The sequence below is a fragment of the Hippopotamus amphibius genome, chromosome 3, assembly GCF_030028045.1.
Source record: "Hippopotamus amphibius kiboko isolate mHipAmp2 chromosome 3, mHipAmp2.hap2, whole genome shotgun sequence".
NCBI lineage: Eukaryota > Metazoa > Chordata > Mammalia > Artiodactyla > Hippopotamidae > Hippopotamus > Hippopotamus amphibius.
Window position 1 is genome coordinate 12,710,160 of NC_080188.1, and position 6,706 is coordinate 12,716,865.

General features: G+C 38.7%; 1 pseudogene; it reads right to left on the minus strand.

Moving 5' to 3' along the window:
- Window positions 1-622: 622 nt before the first annotated feature.
- LOC130848089 (DNA-directed RNA polymerase III subunit RPC4-like) lies at window positions 623-4,310 on the minus strand (annotated as a pseudogene).
- Window positions 4,311-6,706: the final 2,396 nt, after the last annotated feature.

Genomic DNA, 6,706 nt, shown 5'->3' on the forward strand with positions numbered 1-6,706 from the left:
TGTATGTCTGGCCTTGTGCAAGGAGTTATCATTGACAATATTCCATTTCATCCTCATACCAACCCTGTGACGTAGGGATCACCCTCATTTTTGTCAGAGGAAAAGTATGAGGCTCAGAAAGTTTAAGTAGTTTGTCCAATTGCACAATTAGTGATAGACAGAGCTGGGACAGAGTCTCTGACTCAAGAAATCTTGCTCTCTCTCTGGTGCCACCTCTAGGGAGGAAGGAGGAAGCAAAAGCAGCAGCGGCCATCCTTACATATTCTACCCTGAGAACCAAGACTTTACCAAGAGAAGGAGCCTGTCCTTTCCCCCAGAGCGTCCCCTCTTCACCTGGGGAGGATGCAGTCAGTTGAAGAGCTAAGACATACATGTGAAAATAAATAGCAGGGACAAGCCCTCCAGCAGCAAGGATGTGTGGTTTTGGTGCTGTGGGAAGGTCTTTGAGCCATTCACAGCTGCCGTGGGAGGCAGCCACATGGGCCCTGTGGACAAAACAAGGACAATGGCTGGAGTGGGTGGGCTAAACAGGTCACTTCTGGGTCCAACACATTTGAGAACACAATGTCTGGAGCAGGCAGCAGCCATTGGTCTTGTCGCCGTCATCCTCCATCTGCTCATTTTAGCAGTGTTTGTGATCCAACAGGGATTCAAAATTGGGAGAACATACAAGTTTGAACTTTATGTGCCTCAGGATGGTCATCTCACCCATCCTACTGTCTCCAAGGTCCATGGACAGAATAGCAGCTCCTGTGGGAAGGAGTAGGTGGTCCCCATCATCTCGTCCAGAGTCACCTTTCCCAGTAGGAACTGCACCTTCCCCAACTTGTGGGTGAGCAGTTTGCCAACTTGACCCTCTGTCAGGTCAGCCAGGGTACAAGAATTCTCTGCCAGCCAGGCTTCCTGGTCTTTGTCCTGCTTTATAACCACCACCTGGCTGTACTCGCTCTTGGTAGGCTTGATGTCCTGTGTAGGTGGCTGCCGGGGAGCCAGTCTTGCAGCTGCAGGAAGAGCAGATATTCCTCCAGTGTCAGGCTCAGCTCCCTGAGCACATCCTTTGAGAGGCCTGGGGTCTTCCTGGCAGCTCTAGGAGGAGCCTTCATCTTGGCCTCCTCCTCCTCATCTCATGGCTCTTCTTTCACTTCCATAGTAGGCATGACCCACCTCCATGTCCTTTTCCTTGCGGTCAGCCAGCCAAGGTTTAACATTTGCTTCTTCATTTCTTCCTTAAAAAATCAGCCTGAGCCAGCCAGCGGCAGCTGCACAGGCATATTGCAAGTGTCATTCCTCAGCCCAAGGTCATCAATGGAATCATCCCTCCCCACCATGTGCAGGATGTTTTGTTTTTTCATCTATCTCCCTCTTGTCCTTTTTGATGCTGATGTTGTGAGAAGACCCCATGTTCAACACAGTTCCCCTTTTTCTTCATCATTTCAGCTGGGCCCTGCTCAAAGATGGGGTGGGACTGGATCACGTCTGGGTGCCCCCAGCCCTGTCCATGGCCCTCTAGCTGTCGGTCTCTAGCCCTTTCATAATTTTCCTTCTTTTTTTGTTTTTTTAATTAAAAATTTTTTTTCACAGGTCTTTTTTAAAATTTATTGAGATACAATTTAATCTACCATAAAATTCACCATTTTAAAGTGTATAATTCAGTGATTTTCAGTCTATTTACAAAGATATGCAACCATTACTACTACCTAATTCCAGAACATTTTCATCACCTCCAAAAGAAACCAAATACTAATTAGCATTCCCCCCATTTCCCTGCCCTCATCCTCGGTAACCATCAATCTACTTTCTATCTTTTAGGATTTGACTACTGTGGACATTTCATCTAAATGGAATCATACAACATGTGCTCTTTTGTGACTTCATTCACTTTGCATAGTGTTTTCAAGGTTCATCCATACTGTACCACGTATCAGAATTTCCTTCCTTTTCATGGCCAAATGATACTGCATGGAATGCGCATATCACATCTTGTCTATCCATCCATCAGTTGATGGACACTTGGGTCACTTTTCTTTCTTGATGGTTACTTCTTCCTTGGGCTCTTCCTTGGTCTTGACTAATATTTGGAGTGAAGGTTTTCTTCTTGACTCCCCCGAGGGTGAGGTCCCTGGAGCATATGGAGGGAAGACTGGCTGGGGTAAGAGGAGGTGCTGGCCTCAGCCAGAGAGTAAGGGTCTGGGCCCTCCCAGAGCCCTGGGCTCCTCTGTGATGTTTCCTTCATGCTGCCCCAGCACATCCAGACTGCTGCTCCGCACCTCATGTGTCCGGACTTCACCTCCTAGGTGACCTGCAGCTGGGCCTCGGCACCTTTTTAAACTTAACCTGTTAAGTTCAATATCTTTTCATCTTATTTTTAAAAAATAAATATTTTAATAAATTATTTTATTTCTATAATTCTTATTGCTTATTATTTTTCAATGTAATTATTCAAATTAAGAAGAGGTTTTTCTTATCTTATGAAATATATTCTTTGGAAATATATAATATGCTGTTATAATGGATTCTGTGTAGTTATCTACTGCTACCATAATGTTGTGTAACCAACAACCATAAAGCCTATATGCTTAAAATAATAAGCTCTTTTAAGCTCACATGTGTATGGATTGGCTAGCAGATCATCTAGTCTCTGGGCCTAGAGATACCCACGAGCACATCTGTGATTAGCAGCAGGCAACTAGGTGGTTCTGTTCGTCCTGGCTAGATGTTCAATAATGAGGACTCAGTAATTCCTCACTTGGTTTCTTATTCTCTAGCAGGTTAGCTCACATTTACTTGTTCTCAAAGTGGAGTCAGAGAAACAAAAAAGAGCACATAGGCACTCAAGGACTGTTGACATCTTGTTTGGAAATGGAATACTGGAACTTCTTTCATACTCTATTGACCACAGCAAGTCATGAAGCCAGTTCACATTTAAAGATTCAGAAATAAGGTCCAACTCTTTTAAAGTTACAATGTCATGTTATCAAAGGAATAGTTACAGGGAAGTGTATAGGATCTGGGACATTTTTGTAACTAATCAAAATTTTTTTCAATAATTTTGGTAGATATTTTTAAATGTATTAACCTTTGAAAAGAAAAAATAAACTTGTCTCTGACAATCTTAACAATTTTATTTCTATATGCCTATTTTAATTTTACCCTATTTTTTATTCCCTTTCTATAGTCTTTCTGGAGATATTTTATTAACAGTTTGCTGATCAAGTTCAATGGTATCTATTTAATCAGCTGCTATTTTTCTTTTCTTATACATTAGCATATTTAAATTCCCATATAACAACAATTTAGCTTCACCTCATAAGTTTTGAGAAGTAATAATTTTTACATATTTAAGTATAAGTATTTTCTAATTTCAAATATGGGTTCTTTCTTATTTGATATGAATTATTTATTAATGTGTTTTAAATTTAAATAACACATTTTTAAAAATCTTAACTTTTAGATATTATTTTCTAACATAATAGCATTCTGTTCAGAGAATGTAAACTGAATCATAACATAGATGATTCTAACAAATGTGGTGTAGGATTAAGTCAGCCAAACACAGAAGAATACATACTTATGATTCCATTCATATATAAAGTTCAAAAACGAGCAAAACCATTGCTTATTCTTGGGGATTATGTAGTGATTAGGTAGGGGCATAAGGGAGGTTTTGAGAATGCTGGTGATATTTTCTTTCTTGATCTAGGTTCTAGTTACAAGTCTGTTGGTAATTTGTGATAATTCATCAAGCTGTTTATACTTGTGATTTACGCACATTTTTATATATTTGCTATACTTCAGTAAAAAGCTGGAAATATCAGTGAACTTGTTTATAGAAGATTAGACAGAGCTGAAGAAAGGATTAGTAGAATAAATATAAATTTAAGGAATTACAGGTTCACAGACTCAAAGAGATAAAATTATGAACAAGAGATTACAAGACATGTAGAAGAAAGTCAGAATTCTACCATTACACATATTCCTTTCTAATGTGTTTTTGTCTCTCCTCCCATCAAAGCACAGAGTCTAGTCCCTCAAGGCTTGAGTCTGGTATGGCCCTGGAACATGCTTTGACCAGCAGAATATGGCAAAAGTGACACTGTTTTTATTTTCAAGTCTACTATTTGGAAAGGCTTGCAATCAAGTAGTCCCTAAACTGCAAGCTGCTGCTAGGTCAACTTGTCACATTTTCACAGTCTTAGTCAGTAAGGAGACAACCAGACCAAATGATTTTAGACAGTTCATATCTTCTAGTGTAGCAGGCAGCTTGAACTCCATGCTCTCATTGCTCTCTGGTCTTACCTTCCAAGTCCCATGGGGGTGATTCAACATGGGCCTAGGTGAATTCTGAACACAGAGCTAAACTGTGTCCAGCTTTGGAACCCCAAGGTTAGGAAACCCCTGATCTCATAAGATGATACTAAAAACCTTGCCTAAACTTTGCTTCAAAGGAGATGTATTTATTACTTTGGGATGTAAGGAAGTCTTCCTTGATGACACAGTAATAGCTTTCTATAACTCCTTATACAAATATTCTTAAATTGTCCATAAATGCCTAGCCATGTAGAAAAGTGAGGGATTCATGGATAATTGTCTCTAAACAGCAACTTCTGAATGCTTCCACAATCATTTAAAAAGGACTAGTCTAGCATCTAGAGGATGAAAGGGCATGTGGAAAATCAGGAGCAATTCCATCTGAGGACTCATAAACAAGTAGAAGAAACTCTCAGTTGAATTCAGCTCAAATTGCTGACTCACATATTGGGAGTAAATAATAAACTAAGTTTTGGGATGATTTGTTACACAACGTTAGATAACTGAAACAAAGATGTTAAGAATCATGAAAGAAAATATCTCAAAGCACAGCTGGCTACTTTTAAGAATAACCATGGGTTGTTTGGTACAAAATGTTTATCAATAATCTCATTCGCCTGTTAGGACAATTTTTGTAAACATACTTTTTGGAAGCTATTTGGGGAAAAAAATCTGTTCCGGTAACAAAAACATCAGCCAATGGTTCTTCAATATAAGTGGCTAAGTTAAAATTTAATGAAACACATTTTTACAGATATCACTATGTTTTTTTCAATTTTCTTTCAATAAGGTTTGGAGCCAATGAGAGGTGCCATTAGAATATATCTACCTATGCAAGCACTTGTTAATAGTATCTTCATTGTTTGATGTGGACCTGGTGAGTTCAACTGTGGGTTTTTCTTTTGGTTTGTGGTGGAATTAAGTGGAATACTTCAATCTTATCATTATGGAGATTGTTCTTTCATTTATTCAAGAAGCATGCACTGTTCACAGTGAGCAAGTTACACCAGATGAAAAATGAAGAGCCCATAAGACCCTCCTCTCCCTCTACAGTCTTGCCTTCATTGTACTTCCCCTTAGTCACCCTGCTTCTACTCTGTTAGCCTCCTTACTGTTCTTTAGTGATAGAAGTTTGTCCCTTTTTCCTGGAAAGTTCTTCTTCAATATAACCATATGCCAGGCTTCCTTTTATCTTTCAGCTCTTTGGTCAAATATAATTCTATCAGCAATTCACGCCCTGAACACACAGTTTAACCTGCATCATTCCCTATTACAAGTTCACATTTTTTTCCCACAGCACTTTATCACCATTAACAGACAATTAAAAAAAAAAATAGTTTTGTGTGTTCTTTGTTTTGTTTTTCCTTATCATCTGTCTTTCTTCCTGAAAACAAGCTTCAAAAAAGCATGGGTTTCTGTTTTGATTACTATAATTTTCTTAGTGCTTGGAACAGTTCCTTATTCATAGCAGGTACACAAAAATGTTTATTGAATGAATGAATACATGAATTAATAGTGTACAATCAGCCTCTGATTTCTGAAAAGAATCCCCAACACCATGGTGGCTTATAATAAAATTTTATTTATCACATTGGCTAGATGCTCTGATCCATGTTTCCTTACTCTAGGGGCTGATGGAGGCACCACCATCACATTGCTTGCCAATGTGGCAAGGAAACAACAATTAAGCCAACCTCACACTGGTTCTTAAGCTCTCCAACACAGAAATGATAAATAGAAAATTCAGTCATATTTCACTGTAGGTAGGTTGTAGCTACCATGTGCCAATAAAGGCAGGCCATGATAATGGCAGAGATAGTATTTTATATTGTACAGAGTTGTTAGGGGAGGCCTCTTAGAGAGAATAACTTTTGAACTGAGCTCGGATTTCTTCCTAGAGGCCAACAACTATGGTATTCTAAGACGTGATTTAGATCTTGGTTCTATGTTATCTGTCAAAAATTACTAGAACTATTCTTACCTCTTGGTGTTACTGCATTAAATGAGATATTTCATATGGAGCACTTAGAATAGTGTCTGGAAATTAGTAAATGTTCAAAATGTTATCCATTATTAATATCATTACTGTTGACATTTAAAATCATTTTGAATTAAATGGTAAGTCTTCCCTGAAACAATGAAATATGAAAGCACATCTAAAAGGGGTAGATCAGTGCTAGGTGGGTTTTGTCATATAGAAGACCATCCATGGTTGTAAAATGATCTCATAAGAGGTTGAGTTTTGAATCATGTTTGGTTAAAACACTGGCTACAAACTGATTGGCATGTAAGGTGGGTAATACTCTTGAAATCAGAGCAATGATAAGACAGTATATGGAATATACTGAAGCAAGTGATTTCTCAAACACCGAGCAACTAAGCCCTGCCAGCAATACAG